Consider the following 17,819-nt stretch of genomic DNA (forward strand, 5'->3'; position numbering starts at 1 on the left):
GAAAATTTATCAAAAACGAATATTCAAGAACGTTTGGATAGGGGAGTCGCTACCGAAAAATGGATGTCTATATTTCCTGAGGCTTTAATTCAATATCTTCCCCATTCTTTTTCGAATCATTGTTCATTGCTTATCACTACGAAACGAGAAGACAAAGAGTTGCTTGAAAGAAGTTTCAAGTTCGAAGCTTGGTGGGTTTTGGAGGAATCGTTTGCTGAGGAGGTTCAACACATTTGGGATAATTCAACAGGAGATTTGTTGCGAAAGCTGGAAAGTGTAAGGAAAGGTTTGGAGAAATGGGCTAATTGAATTCGTTGAAGTAGAAAAGAGAAAAAGGAGTTGTTAACTTCTAGATTGGTAGAGTTGTTGGAATCCGAAAAAGATTATAAGAATTTGGCAGAACTTATTGACACAAAGATCCAACTAAATTTTGAGATTGAGAAGGATGGGCATTATTGAGAATAGAGGGCGCGAGTGAATTGGTTGAAATTTGGGGATAAAAATACTACGTTTTTTCATAAACAAGCGATACAACGACGAAGAAGGAATCTTATCCTCAAAGTGCAATTTGATGATAGTAGAGAAATGGAAGAGGTTCGGGAAATAAAAGCAATTGCTAGATCTTATTTTCAGAATCTGTTTTCAGTTGGGGGAGAGGAAATCATGAACATCTTCTGTTAGGAATTGATCGCTGTGTGTTCGATGAGGACAATTCTCGGCTAATGACGAGATATACAAAGGTGGAAATCCGAGAGGCATTATCCGAATTGGGTCCTACAAAAGCGCTAGGGGAGGATGGTTTTCCAACTTTATTCTATCAGAAATGTTAGTAAATTATTGGGGAAGATGTTACATCCTTTTTTCTACAACTACTAAATGGAGGTATGGATATTAGTTCGATCAATAAAACTAATATTGTGCTAATACCAAAAATTTCAAACCCTTCAAATATTACTCAGTTTCAACCCATTAGTTTATGTAACGTGTTTTATAAATTGATGGCTAAGGTCATTGCAAATCATCTTCTAGTAGTGGTAGATAAATGTATTGATCTAGCACAGAGTGCTTTTGTACTTGGGAAGTTGATTTTGGATAATGTTTTGCTGGCTTATGAAATTTTACATACCTTAAAACATAAGAAGGTGAGGAAAAAAGGGTTTATGGCGGTGAAATTGGACATGAGTAAAGCGTATGATAGGGTTGAATAGAATTTTGTGGAAGAGATAATGAAGCGAATGGGTTTTGATCCAGGTCAGGTTGATTCTTTAATGAAATGCATATCTACAATTTCGTATTCGGTGGTCTTTAATGGTCATATTGGAAAAAAATTTCGCCCTACTTGAGGACTAAAGCAGGGTGACCCTTTGAGCCCCTTCTTATTTTTAATTTGTGAGGAAGGCCTTTCTAGTCTTATGTGGCTCGCAATGAAGGGAAACATACTTAGAAAGGTTAAGGCAAGTAAAAGTGGTCCACAGGTTTCACATTTATTATTTGCAGACGATTGTATTTTGTTTGGGGAGGCTACAGAAAGAGGAGCTCATTCATTAAAACAGATTTTGCACGAATATGAGAATTGTTCCGGTCAGTGTGTTAACTATGATAAATCTACTGTATTTTTTTGTACTAATACGCAAGAGGGGGAGCGTCCTTGGTGTGCATAACTCAAATAACCCAAAACGTTACCTTGGTCTTCCCAATATGGTGGGTAGAAAGAAGAAATTGTCTTTTCAAATATTGAAGGATAGATTTAAGCAATGGATAGATAACTGGAGTGTAAGGCATATCTTTCAAGGAGGAAAAGAGGTGTTCATAAAAGCTATTCTTCAATCCATTCCAACATACACTATGGCTTGTTTTTTACTCCCTAAGTCTTTATGTGCTGAAATGGAGGGTATAATTGTTAAATTTTGGTGGCAAAAAAGTCAAGGTTAAAAAGGTATCCATTGATGTGCTTGGAAAGTAAGGGTGAGCATTCGATCGAATCGAAAATTTTTGAGTTAATCGAATTTTCGAATCTCATTTTATCATCCTAACTTTATTTGAAGTTTTCTCAAATCGAGTCGAGTGAGATGGAATTCGAATCGAATATATTTGTTCGAGTTAAATTTTAAAAAATAATTTTAGATCCTTATAACCACTATCACCCACCTTAATCAATTTTTTATTAACTTTCATCACCTCATAATTTATTTATTAATTTTTTATATATTGGTTAGCTTCTTTACTTGCGTAGTTGTTTCAATTATCTTCAAATTCTTGTCACTATATATTTTGAAATTAAAAAATATATTAAATGTAAAAATATAATTTTTTTAATAAAAATTATTTTAAAAATAAAATGTGAAATTGATACCAATATAAAATTTCAACACGAATATTTTATGGCATAATTAATAATTCAATTTTAATATAAATATTCAATATGACTAAACAATTCAATAATATAAATAATATAAAATGTAGATATAAATAAAATTATTACTATTTATGTTTAGTGAATTTTTTTTAGATAATTTTGATTTTTTATTTGAGGGTAAAAGGTGAAAAGTAAAATTTTAAAGGGGAAATAAAAAGTTTTGGAGAATAAAAATTTGAGGGAAAGTAAATAAAGAAGTAAAATTTTGAAAGAAAAATATTTAAAAAAAATTAGAAAGGGGAGAGTTTGGGGTAGATAGGAGGTGTGATGGGAAGGGAATAAAAATTTTAGGGAAAAAATAAGAGGGAGTAAAAATTTTGAGAGAAAATAAAATGATTTGAGGGGTTTAGGAAATAAAATTTTGAGAAAAAATAAATGAGAGAGTAAAATTTTAGTGAGAAATGAATTTTGAATAGATTAGGAGGAAAGTAAAAATTTTGAAAGGAAAGTGAGGAGTAAAAGTTTTGAGAGAAAAATAAAAAAATTAAAAAATTTTAGATAAAAATGTAAAATATTATAATTTAATATTCGAATTATTCGAATTATTCAAATTTGAAAACTCAACTCGATTCGAACTCGAAATTTGAAAAAAAAAATCGAATTAATTCGAATAACTCGATTCGTTTAACTCGAAATTTAAATTTTTTTTCGATTTTTTCAATCTGAATCGAGTTTTGCTCACCTCTATTGAAAAAGATTTATGTTCCTTAAAAGATGACGGTGGTCTAGGTTTTCAAAACCTTGATAAATTTAATATTGCATTATTAACCAAACAAGGCTGGCGTCTTTTTAATTTTCCTAATTCTTTGCTAGCCCAAGTTTTGAAAGTAAAATACTACCCGAATTTGAATTTTATCAACAGTCAGTTAAGGAATTTACCTTCGCTTACCTGGAAGAGTGTTTCGGCAACAAAAGGACTTCTGGAGCAAAGTCTATGTTGGAGGGTTGGCATGGGGAATCGGATTTCTGTTTGGGGTGATTTATGGATATCGGGAGTTGATGCAGACAGATTACAAAATGATGCCAACAATGAAAATATCAAGTTAGTATCGGATTTGATTGATGACACTAATAGAACTTGGAACAAAGATATAATTGTTAATACTTTTAATGAGGATATAGCAAAGAAAATTCTACAGATCCTTTTGGAGGAGACAACATACGATGACTTCCAAGTGTGGAGAGGAGAACCGTCAGGCAATTTCTCAGTTAGAAGTGCCTATAAACTATTACAGGAGGCTAATTCGGGTCCTAGTAATAATTTTATACAGACCGAGATTAAAGATTTTTACAGGAAAATATGGAATTTACATCTTCCTTCGAAAGTTAAAATTACAATATGAAGAATCTCCTGGAATTATATCTCTATTTTAACTAATCTCAAGCATAAAAAAGTGGTTGTGGAAATTCATTGTCCCCGATGTCGTAACTCTGAGGAAGACAACAATTAAATTTTCCAATATTGTCCTACAATAATTGAAGTATGGATGAATTTAAATCATCCTGGGTAGTTAATAATGTCATTCAAAGCAAGTGGGAGTGGCTTATCTGGGTTTTTAGTCAGGGGACTAGCCAACAGTGTCGTCTCTTTTGCTGCGGACTATGGTCAATCTGGACACATAGAAATCGGTTAATCTATGAAAGAAAATGTATGATGGGTATGGATATTTCGAAACAAATCTATAGCTATATTTCTGAGTTGAATGGCTTAGAGGAGAAAAAACTCACCTTAAAAATAGACAGAGGCCACAAACTGAAAGGAGAACGAGGGTGACAATTTATTTTGATGCAGCCTTTGACAAGCGATCTTCCAAATCTATTTTGGGACTGGTAATACGAGATGTGGGGGGCGAGATCTTGGCATCAAAGACGGTTATTCACACCGAAGTACCATATCTGTTTGCGGTGAAGGCACATGCAGGATTATAAGCCATTCGGTTAGGAATTTCAATGGGTTTTAGCATTCTGGAAATAGTGGGGGATTCAAGAATGGTAATAAAGAAATGCCAAACTACAGATCTCGACAAATCAGTTATTGGGGCACTCATCAGAGATATTCACAGTAAAAAGGTTCATTTCTAGGAAATTGGTTTTCATTTTATTCCTAAAGCAGAAAATGAATATGCCCATATTCTTGCGCAAGAAGCATTGAAAAAGGGAGGAGGACATTACCTGCTGGGTGCTGTTCTAAGCTATGTTCGTCGCGAAATGGAGAAACGGCGGCGGAGACAACCAGACTGATAAGAATAAAGAAGGCTTTCATGGAAATTGATAGCAGAAGATTAAAAGATCTTTTGGAATCTGCTATCATCAAAAGTTGGGACCGTGATTTGAAGAGACAATGGATTGTGGTGTCCAGCTGTTGCCATTGACTGGTTTAGGGTTAGGTTTCTTTTTTTATTAATTTTGCTTTCATGGGTCATTCCTTTTTGGTTTTGGTCCCGCTGTTTTTTTACTTTTGAATTTGTTGGTTTTATTTTTGGATTCAAGCCCAGTGCTGCTGGAAACCATCCTTTTGTTTTGTTCTGGTTTAAGTTATTATAAAAAGTCTAGTTGATTTTTCAAAAAAAAAATATATTAACATCGTTAAAAATCTTTTGTTAAATTTATTAATGTGATATTTTAAAATTAAAAAAATACTCAATTTAATAATCATGTGACAAAAAATGACAATTTAATGAATTTGGATTTAACATTGAATTTTAAACAATGTTAATAATTATTAAAATTTACCTCAATATTTTAATCAAAATAAAAATATTTAAACTAAAATTGAGGTACTAAATTATGTAAAAAAATTAAAATATAAAAAATTAAATATCAAATTTGAGCGCTAAATAGAGACTGAAAATGAAATTTGACCATGTTTATATAATTTAAAAACTAAAGGATAAAAATGAAATTAATACAGTAAATAAAGGAAAATTTCCATGGACATGTGAATAAAAAGAAGGCTTAATATAAAAATTAAATTTCAAATTTGAGAGGAATTTTATATTAATTAAAAAAATTAAAGAAGACAAAATTAAAATTCAATCATTTATTAATAATATTAAAAAATAGCTATAAAGGCATGATATAAAAGGAAGGCCTCATTACCTTTTATATTTATTTCATCATTACGAAGATTAATCCATTCCAAATGTAGCATTTGCATTAAGTGGGTTAATAAAAAAATAAAAAATTTATTTTAAAAAATTTATTACTAATATAACTTTATAAATATATGTGGTTTGAGTTGGTTCAAAACAGTTAGATATTTTATAATTAAGCAAAATAATTTAGATGGTATTCCAATTTTATAAAAAATATTTATTTTTTATTTTTTAAAACTTTTAAATTTATTTTTTTTTCAAATTATTCTCAAAATGGATGTAAAAGTTAATTTTTTTAACTTTGCTAACATGACATACACGTGGATTACCACGTAAGCATTTAGTTAATTTTTAAAAATTTAAAATTCAAAAAATTATAAAATTATTTTTTAAAAATCAAAATTTATTTAAATTATATGATAAGTATAAAAATGATAAAAAATATTTTTAATTTTAAAATTTAATTAAATCCTAATATGTCATCCATATGGCAATCTATGTGTATGTCACATCAGTAAAATTAATAAACTTTAAAATTTTCATCAATTTTAGGGTAATTTAACCAAAAATAAATACAAGTTCAATGGCTAAAAGAAACAAAAATTTAAATGGATGACTAAAATGATTTTTTTGTAAAGTTAGCGGGTTAAATAAGTCATTATGCCTAGATATTATTATTATTATTATCAATAAGATAATTATTTGATATACTGTCAATAGAGTTTTGTAGACTCTACAAGTAGGTTGAAAGCGTGACAACATTTATTTATATTTATATTTTTTTACCATACCTTATAATACACTTGTTAAACCCTTAAATCACATGTGGAGCCTAAAAATGTTATTGACTATGTATTAAATAATTTTTGTTAATAATATGGTATAATAATAAAGTAGTAAAGTGTAACATATAGTAACGCGTACTGATTGAATTTATATTTGATGTCATGTATAAATTTATATAGGCTTCAAGCATAGTTTTATAAAGTTTTTTTTTCATTTTGGTAAATTTTTTTATCTAGATTTGTTAATCCATTAAATTTACAAGCGTTTAAAAATAGTTGAAATAAAACTTAATTAAAATGTGTCACATGGCACTTCAAGTTAGTTATAAAGTGTCATGTGGCGATTGGAGATGACGAACGAGTGAAGTCAAGTGAATCCAAATCAAATTTTTTTTTTGAATTTGAGCTCAAATAGAGTTGAGTGGTTTGAATTTTCTAAATTATAAATATTTTAATTTTAAATATAATAATTCATTTTATTTTTATATAATGACAACTTAATTTAAATTTATCTTATAAAAAAGATAAATATTATATATGTATGTAAAAGTTATATACAATAATTAAATTTGTCTTATAAAAAAGATAAATAATATATATGTATGTAAAATTTATATATAATAGAGTTTTTTATATACAATAATTAAATTGCTAATTGTATGTAAAATTTATTATATGATATATATATTAATCGATGAAAATATTTTTTTATTGTTTGTTATTATATTATATCGACAACTGAACAATTTTTATCTTTCTTATTAAATTTAGGGTAAACAACATCCAAAGTCACTAAACGAAGTTTTAGCCATTCAACTTTAAAAAGTTACAAAATGATCACTAAGTTTTTTGAAAGGTTTTAAGCCATTGGACTGTTAAAATCGTTGTTGTATGACCTTCTTTGTTCACACTACTTGCATCAATTGAAAGCTCTCATTCCCATTTTCTTCTATAGTTCAGTTTTTTTCATGAAACAAATTTGAATGTTACGAATTTGCAAATCAAAATTCAAACAGGTTTCTTCTCCAATCTTTGACACTAATTGTTAGATCAACTTGGATCTAAGGTATATTCTTCTACTAATTTATGGGTACTGATCCATTATACTGATCGTCAAATCATCAATTGGAGCTTGCTAACTAGAGTTTTTTAAAAGAAAAACTTAGCAGTCTAATGACTTGAACGAAAACTTTCGAATAGTTCAGTAACCATTGTGTAACCTTTTGAAGTTAAGTGACTAAAACGTAAACTTACTAATAGTTTAGTGACATTGAGTGTAGTTTACCCTTAAATTTATAAACCTAATACTCATACACCAAACTACTTTGTTTTAAAACCCAAATATATTACACTAAGCCTTAACTCAAATAGTATACCCATTATTACCCAAAATCAAAATAAACTAATTATAATCCAAATCTTAAGTCCAATTTTTTTTTTAAAAAAAGAAGTACCTAAATACAATTTGTAATTGTTAAAACCCAATTCAAAATATAATTTAATAAAAATAATATTTTATCAAGATATCAAATTTTTAATAATATTTTATGTATTACTAGTTATAGGCATGAATTATATACTAAATTACACATAATTGTTAATATTGTATCTTTTATTATAATATATAATATAATAATAGTTATATATATTAATAGTTTGTCATAGTAATATAGTATATTATTATATTATGTAATAGTATATCATCTATTATAGTTAGCTATTAAAATTGACTTAATCGGGCGAATTAACCCAATTCAAACAAATTGGTTGATAAATTTAATTTTGATTTTAGACCAATTAATAGTTATATATATAGTTTTAAAATATGTTATTACATTATGTAATGCTATATCACATACTATAATGACAATACATAATACATTAACTATTGTATCTTATTATTTATTATTATATTAGTTAAAATATGCTCTAATTCCTTATACTCTTCGTATATTTTAAAGTTAGCCCTCTTATAATATTTATGTTGTTATATCATATCATATAACATATAATATATTAATAGTTTATATATTTTAAGGTTTGGTTAGATAATCGGTTGATTTGATGTTAAACCAAATTAATCAACTTTACACCAATTAAAATGTAACGTTTAATTTTGCTATTAGTACATGTACTTTGCAAAAGTTGCGTATTTAGTCCCAATACTTTAATTTGACCCAATTTAGTTCTTGTATTTTTCAAATTAGTTAATTTTAGTCCTTGTATTTTTTGAAATTTGACAATTTAGTCCTGACCTAAATATTAGCAGTTAAATTTGTCCTGTTAAATTCAATTATTAGCCCTATACTATTTATAAGGCTATAACTTTCGTCCATATTCTCTAATTGGATCATTCTAAGTCCATATACTTATCGAATTTTGAAATTTCAATCTTGACGCAAATGGCCGTCATTAATCCATTGATTGAATTTTTAGTGAATAATATGTGAAAATAATAAGCTAACTTGGCATTATACATATGATAATATGTTTCCCGCATCAGATTTGAGAAATAGCAACACTTAACTGAATGAATTTAATAATTATTGTTTGGTGAGGACTGAAATTTTAAAATTTCAAAAGTATAAAGACTAAAAATGATCCAATTAAAATACATGAATTAAATCCATAATTTTCACAAAGTACAAGGACTAATAGCAAAATTTAACCTAAATATAATATATATTTAAACCCAAACCCAGTACCAACAAAACCTAAACCCAATACCACCCAAACCTAATCCCAATTTAAAACTTATTCAAAACCCAACTTAAATAAAAGTAAACCCATTCCAAATTACAAATTAATATAAAGATAATTATATTAATCAAAATTTAATATTAATGAAAAATTAAACGTTAATAAAAAACTAAAAGTAAAACATAGATTCCCAAATAATTAAAATTAAATTTATTAGTTATGTTATTAGTATTACATAATAAATCATGTTTAATCAATAGGGATAAGAGTAACACTGATTATTATATTATTAAATTAATATATTATGTCATTATGTATTTTATATATTTTAATAATTATTAATTTTATATATTTATTATTTATATAATTATGGTATTAAAAATATTTCGTATTCAATTAATGTTTTTAAAGTTTCATTTTACTTTATAGTTTAATATAAAAATTTATTATTAATTACTTTTGCTATTAATAAAATTTTATTATAAATATGTAATAACTAAAAACACATTTTCATAAATAAATAATTATCGTTTACCTTTAATTTAAGTAATATAATAAATTATATTAATTATTAATGTCTATTATGATTGTTCAACTATAAATTCGGATTTTTCAAATTTTGGATCGAATTTATCTTGGATTTAGGCTAAATCGATCTTAAACTTAAATTTTTATGGACTTGAACTTTCTCGAGCTCGAATTTTGTTGGGATCAAATTTTCTTAACCTCTTACTTTCTCAAACTCAAATTTGTTACTGACTCATGCTTTGATCAATATGGGATGAGCTTTCAAACTTCAGCATATTTTGTATCTCTAGTGACGTCCATGCTTTGATCAATATGGGATGAGCTTTCAAACTTCAGCATATTTTGTATCTCTAGTGACGTCCATATGTATTGAAAATAAAGATAGATATATAATTCTCAAGATTTCTAAAAAATAAATAAAAAATAAAAAATATAATTAAATATTTTAGAAAATTACCGTTGATCAAATAGTATTTTGAATTCTTTATATTTTAAAATTTTAAGAAAACTTTTACAAATTATAATTTTTTAAAAGTATTTTTACATAAAAGGTTTTTTAAAAAATATGCATACATGATAAATTTTAACCCAATCTTTTATAATTTTCCATATTATAATTTACAAATCTAGTATATCTAAAAAGTAAACAAAATCTTTTTTTTTTTTGATTGAAAAGGTAAGAGTATCGAGAAATCTCTATACTTAGGGGGCAGGTTGCATTTTGACCTGTATATTGAAAAAATGGATAAATTAGTGTTTATACATTTCAAAACATGCAAATTAGCTCATTCATTAAATTTTTCTGTTAAATAATGACATGAAAAATGCTGAAAATTAATTTTTTGGGTAAACTATAAAAATGATCACCCAACTATGCATTTCATTCTATTTTGGTCACCCAACTATTAATTTTTTATTTAGTCACTAAGCTTTTTGAAATTAAATATTTTAGTCATTCTGAGTTAATGTGGATTTTTTTATTGGTCTAGTAATAAAATTATCTCTCTAATATTTAAACATTCTAACTATTTGATCCTAAATATAAAAAATTTAACAAATTTAGCCCTCAATGTTTACAAAATTTTTTATTTTAGTTCTAATTATAAAAAAGTCAATAAATTTGGCCCTCAACAATTTAAATATATATATATCTAAAAAAATCATTTTTAGCCCTTTATAACCCATCGACTAACTAGTGATGGCAATAGGGTGGGGTGGTTTTTTACTCTCCCCGACCCCGACCCGATGCTCTATCTCCATGTCCCACCTCAACTCGACCCTGACTTTAAAAAAATTTAACCTGTTTCAAACCCAAACCTGAAAATTAATAGTATACCTGACTCCCACTCTATTCGATCCAACCTGAGTTTTTTTTTTTTGCAAAATTGTGATTAATTAAAAATTTTAAATAAAAGGTTTTGTCACCATTTCTTATTCGATTTGCTTAATGATTTATCTCTAGAGTTGTGTGCCAATGTATATTTACACACATGTTGTGATTACATCACAGAAGAAAAAAGAATGAACAAATGCTCATTTAATAAACTATTAAATTAAAAAGATAGAAAATGGGGGAAATAACCTTACAGGGGTGAAAAGAGGGACCAGTATAGAGGCGATAGAATGAGATTAGTACTGATAAATTTTAGGTTTTTTTATAATTTAATTAATATTAAATATGTATAGAGCGTATGTAATCTCTTCAACTTGGCTTAGACGTTAGAGCCTAATTCGAGAGATTACATCGGCCATCGAAATGACCTAGTAGCAATCGAAGTTTTCTAAAACAGTCATGTTAAATCATTAGTTTATTTTTAAAAGAGAACTTAGTCCATTTTAAGAAAACTTAGTGTTTTACCTCCCTTTTTATGAATCAATATAGTTAATCCAAAACTAATTGATTTATAAGTTATCTATTCATTTAAAAACTCATTTTTCAACAATGCAGCGAAAAAGTGATAATAACGTAGTTTTAATGAAAACCATATTTCATGCATTATATAATAAGATAAAACTCATGATCTAATAGCTTAAGAATACCATACATGCCCTAAATAAAAGCGAAACTAAGTCATGTGCCACAGTTTAAATAAAATGTTACAGTTCTCAAATAATAGGAACTATAAATAATAATAGGCATAAAAAATACTTATATATCTTTAATCCGAGTCGAATCCTCTGATTTGCCAATTCCACTTCCTAACCTAGTGGGTTATCTGTAAAGATGTAAATTAAAAGGGGTGAGCTATGAAACTCAGTGTAAGTTCGATCACAAGAAAATCGGAACAAAAAAGAAGAAAAAGCACATGAGTTAAAAATTCTGAGAATAATCACAATCATAAATCACTTTAGATTAACAATTTTTCATATCACTTCATTGCACTATTTTAAAAATTATAGTTTTATATGCATATGCTAATGAATGACAATGCAATTTCAATTTAACAGAAAAAGTCCTACCTAACTCTGCTACACACGTTACTTATGAGTTCTCCAAAACTCATCTACCATATCACTTCGAGTTGTGGATTAACCATCATTGATTTGCAGATAAACTGCCACTTGTTGTGGATACACAACGTAATTGCAGATAAAAGTTGCCACTGAGTTTGTAAAAAATTGTGGGTAAACCACCAATATTTTTAGATAAAAACATTTGCAGCTAAGCTACCACTTGGTTTGAGATCGAACCACATATTTACAGTTACTGCCACTTGTTGTGAATGCACAACATATTTACAGATTAAATAAACTGTCACTAGGTTTGTGGACAAGCCACCACTTGTTTGTAGATTATTAAACTGCCACTCTTGCTTTGTACAAATCATCCCACCCCATACAATGTAGTATGACAAGCTTTCTAATAGAATTAATCAACACTAGCAGTACTAATGCTTAACATATAATCGATTTATCATTAGCAATTAACATGCTTTAACAGGTATTTCAATAGGGTGGTGTCAATATTAACACTAACATATTATTTGTTTCACAATGACAGTAGCATGTAATATACACTTCACAGACGATATAGCCATAACACTGTAGTCATAAATCACAAATTCCATAAGGACTTAATTGAGAAAATAAAAACTCTAAAAACAATTCAGGGCATATACAGGGACTAAACTGAACATATCATAAATTTTTGGGCAAAGCTATAAAATTTGTAAAGCAGGGGACACACGGCCGTGTGGAAGGCTATAAGTCGTGTGGAAGGGTTACACGATCGTGTAACAAACTGTGGCCATGTGAAAATTACAAAATTAAGCTACAGGGGAGACACGATCGTGTGGAAGGGTCTAGGCCGTATGGTTCACGAATTACACTAAGGTTTCTAAGGCACATGATCGTATGGTGGGCCGTGTGGCTCTAATCCTAGACACCGTTTGCCCCAATTTGCTTGTAAAAGAACACATACCTTTCAACGGAATCTCTACTGACGTTCCTCGTGTTCAAATCTGGTCTGACGCACCTAAAACGGGTCCTTCAAACGGTAATTTCACACGGGTTAACGTTTGTTTCCCAAGATTCATCAAGATTCAACGGTATTGACAAAAGATTCGCCAAAAACCGTGAAAGATTGACTAATTGATTTGAAAGATTAATATTAGATAGAAATTCTATGAACTTTAGGGTCTAAACTTTAGATCGAGATGTAATTATTGAACTTGATGGAATTACGGAGGCTATCAACGAAGAATTCAACAATCGATAGAGAATCAATTTATCAGGGATTGATTTCATATGAAAAGCAAAAATAATTTCAACAGCAAAATGTGTAAAATTTGATGTAAAACTGAGGAAAGAAAAGAAAAGAGAGAAGAAGTAGAAAAAAGAAAGAAATTCCTATTTGGGGTTGAAGAGAAAACAAAATCCTAGTTCAATTAGGGAAAGTTGGATTAAATATCTAGTGGTTTGGGAACCCTAGGGCGGCAAGAGCAATTTTCCCTACGTTTTGGGCCGAAATTTGAAGGAAAATTTAAAAGAAAATAAAAGGGACAATTTTAAGGACGAGGTGGCTCAAACTCAAGTATGCAAAGGGGAAGAAACAAGCTTAACCATTAAGCTACTACCTATACTTGATAAGTTTTCACTCTTAATAATATTTGTTTTAGTGTGATTTTTCATCCTAGTTTACTGAAAATAAAAAGCAAAAAAATGGAAAAGGGGTGGATAAAACCTAGGACATCTAGGGAGTGCACTAACTACTTAACCATTAGGCCTAAGTCAATTACTTGGTTATTTATTCCAATTAACCCCTTATATTTTGGGGCATGACAAGGTAATTTCATAAATATCTTGGAGCGAGGTGGGGCAGTTTCATTCTAAACTAGGCTTGACTCGACTATTTTTAAAAATTAACCACCTTGACCCACCTCGACCCTCGACTTCAAGAATAAAAAACCTTGACTCTATCGTGTCAGATAGGCTCGGAACCCGTCAAGTTCGAGTTTTTTTGCCATCCTTATAGCTAACTCATATGAGATCTTAAAATAAGAAAAAGAGTACACTCTTTCAAGTTACTTGCAAATGAACTCTAAAAAGTTGAGATAAAACACAAAAAGTTTAAAATTCAAAAGTAAATAAAGACATTAAAAATGTTATATGTTCGGGCAGTAATGCAACCAATTAATCCAAATAGGTTCTAAATCAATTGAATTGGTCCAGTGTGAAGCCTAGATTGTCTAATGTGAAGCCTAAATTATAGTAAAAGAAATTAGGAGTGAGCAAAACTCGATTCGGCTAGAAAAAATAAAAAAAATTCAAATTTAAAGTTAAACTAATCGAGTTATTCGAGTCAACTCAATTTTTTTTCAAATTTCGAGATCAAATTGAGTTTAATTTCCAAATTCAGATAACTCGAATAAACCGAATACCAAACTATAATATTTTACATTTTTACCCCAAACCTCCAAACCTTTTTACTTTCCCTAATACTTTTACCATCTCTCACTGTCCCCCAAAACTTTTACTCCTATCCTATCTCTATCTACCCCAAACCCATTTCCCCCTAAATTTTTTTTTGAAATATTTTCTCCCTATTTACTTTCCTCCCAAAATTTTACTCCCCTAACCCTCAAAATTTTTTATTTCCCCCTAATCTTTTACTTTTCACTTTTTACCTCAAGTAAAAAATCATCTAAAACAAATCCCTAAATCTAAATAGTAATAATTTTATTTACATCTACTACTTATATTATTAAATTAAGTTTCATATTTTGTACTATTTATATTATTAAATTGTTTAATCATATTAAATCTTTATAAATTTCTATTAAAATTGAATTATTGATGATGTCGTAAAATATTCGTGTTAAAATTTTATGTTGGTATCAATTTCACATTTTATGTTTAAGATAACTTTTATTAAAAAATCACATTTTTTTATATTTAATATATTTTTTAATTTCAAAATGCATAGTGACAAAAATCAGAAGATAATTAAAGCAATCAAACAAGCAAAGAAGCTAACCCGTATATAAAAGATTAATAAATAAATTATGATAAGGTGAAAGTTAATAACAAATTTGAATACAGTGGACAAATTTGATTACGGTGGGTGAAAGTGATTACAAGAATCCAAAGTCGTTTTTTTTTTAAATTTAACTTGAACAAATATATTCAATTCGATTAGAATTTCATCTCTGTAACGCCCCAAAACCTGGCCTAGAAGTTTAAACTAAATTTTGGAGGTCACATTGATCACTAAAGTGATCGATGAAAAATTTTACAAATCAAGTTGTCACTTCGAATCGAAAACATTTAATCATTTAGAATTTAGTCAGAAGAAGAAAAAAATACAGTTAAGTTTAATATATGAACAAAATAAAATGTACGAGCGAAAAATTCCAAATAGAACTTGTACCACAGTTCTTATAAAACACAATAGATCAAAACGGTAAATCAAACTGAAAACTGACAAGACAACTGATAAATTATTTTCAACTGAGACTGTCTGAGACCTCCGCATACTGAGTCTAGCTACAGAAAACGAAAGTGTACTTGCAAGGGAAAACACTAAAGGGGGTGAGCTAGACGAACTCAATGTGAGTTTAAAATGATTAAAAACAGATTTCAGAAGAGAACCCAAGATGACAATTCAATAGCAAAACATACTTACAGATATATGTAGAAACAGATACCAAACATGGAACCAACGCCCCAACACATGTAATAGTCAGAGCACATGAAGTACACACAAAATACTCAACACAAGTGTTGTTCAGTCGAACTAAAATACGGTCAAATAATCTTACACCCAAACAAATGCATATGAATGTAGTCTAGTACTAAAACACACCCATCCAGCCAACACACCTCTTTGTCCCCTGATCACACCCCAAAAGAGCTGTTAAAGTTCATTCAACCAATCACACCAAATAGGACCTCGAAGGGCCCATCCAACCCTACACACCATGAATGTGGACTAAGCCACTCAGATAATAATACGTAGCAAAGCTAGCGTATATGCGGTACAGTGCAATACAGTAGTCTGCTGTACAGACATGTTGTAGTTTAAACTGCTGGATCAAATAATAGTACGCAACAAAGCTGACATACATGCGGTACAGTGCGGTAAACCGCTGTACAAATAAGTTACAGTAGAACTGCCAGATCAAATCAAAATCAATCTCCCTTCTCTTCGTAACCAACCCAAAAATTTACTTTATGCAAGTGTATGTATGCATACAATCTCACAAACAATGAACACATTGACAGACAGTTGAACAGAACAGATATGCGTACACACCCAACTAACTGGGTTCAGAATCAAACATCTCACACACAACAGTCACAAATAACACATTAGCTGAAGTTCATATCAAAGCTTTATTCACCCTCATTAAAGCCTAGCCAATAGTCGAAACACATACAGACACGATTTCAGATCAAAACATACACAGAACCAAAATAAGTGACTTAGGGTCACACGGTTGTGTGTTTTGTCCGTGTGGAAATTCCCAGGCCGTGTGGGGGGGTCTAAACGCCTGTGTGAAGAGAGGCACACGATCATGTGGCTGAGGCACATGCCCGTGTGAGCCAGGGACATGACCGTGCGAGCAAACCGTGTAACTCTCTGTTCATTTGTGTTGAAATAGAGTACAGAGCAGACACGATAGTGTGAGGGTCTCACATGCCCGTGTGCCCACCAGACACGGCTGTGTGTCCAAAACACATTCTCGCGTGGGATCCCTAAATCCCCAAATTGGCCATACGACTGTGTGGCAACAAATCTCCAAATCCCTAATTCCCAATCACACACTCCCGTGTACCCATGAGATACAACCATGTTAAAATAAACTAAAATTCCCAAATCGACTACACAGTTGTGTGGCCAAGCCGTGTGGCACCAAATTTTACCTCGAACCCTAATTTCTAATAGCATACGACCGTGTAGACCGCCCGTATGGGGGCACACACCCGTGTGGCCACCTGTGTGGTCACGAAACCACCCATAAACAGCCTTGAAAAATATGCTTTGACCTTCAAAGCACTTACCCGCCCTCGATAATTCGAGATTATACCAAAACTAACAAGTTCCAAGCATAAAATAACGGTAAAACATCGAAAATAACTGATTTGCAAACACATGCACAAACTATCGACTTCTCACAGAGTCGTATCGAAATTCAAAAATAAATTAGAAAAGGTACGAAACCCATACCTGATTCGCGATTAACGATGTTCCGGTACTAACTCAATAACAATGAGTGAAATTTTCCCAAAATCTGCCAATAAAAATCATTTTCAAAGGAAAAAGAAAAAAACACAATAAGAGGAAGAAATGAACGTCCAGAAAAAATTAAAAAAAAGTAGAAATAAAATAAATATAAATGGTTAAATAATTTAACTTAAAACAAAACTACTATTTACTAAACAGAACAAAATAATAATACTTCTCTAAAACACTCACACAAAGACTCAAACCCAAAACCTTGAGGTACACTAACACCCACTCAACCACCAGACCAGTAGGCCTATTCTGTCACTTAGACGGCAACTAAACACAATAACACAACATACTAACTGATTATAACCACAAACCTCAAAAATTCTAGCCTAGAATTTGGGGTGTTACAATCCACCACTCCTTAAAAAAATTTTATCCCCGAAATTTCCAACTAATAGAATAGTGATCTAACACAAGCTATACCACCACACCCCCATTGCGCATTCTAGCCCAAACAGTACCATACCAAAATTAAGAGCTCAAACACATGCCCCGAACACTTAACCACTGAAGCAGATACATATTCATCCTATCACACACAATTACTACGCTCTAATCAA

The 17,819-nt window shown here is 29.8% G+C and overlaps 1 long non-coding RNA gene across 2 annotated transcripts; it reads right to left on the bottom strand.

Annotated features, from left to right (window-relative positions):
* Positions 1-2,380: 2,380 nt before the first annotated feature.
* On the bottom strand, positions 2,381-4,898 carry LOC107945893 (uncharacterized). Of its 2 annotated transcripts, XR_001696770.2 has the most exons (4): positions 4,589-4,898; positions 4,145-4,312; positions 3,522-4,027; positions 2,381-3,382 (listed from the first exon to the last, which is right to left on the bottom strand). It is a non-coding gene; the product is annotated as an uncharacterized lncRNA (long non-coding RNA). The 2 variants fall into 2 exon arrangements; XR_001696769.2 differs by lacking the exon at positions 2,381-3,382 and having other exon boundaries at positions 3,447-4,027.
* Positions 4,899-17,819: the final 12,921 nt, after the last annotated feature.

Source organism: Gossypium hirsutum, chromosome D12 (assembly GCF_007990345.1).
Source record: "Gossypium hirsutum isolate 1008001.06 chromosome D12, Gossypium_hirsutum_v2.1, whole genome shotgun sequence".
NCBI lineage: Eukaryota > Viridiplantae > Streptophyta > Magnoliopsida > Malvales > Malvaceae > Gossypium > Gossypium hirsutum.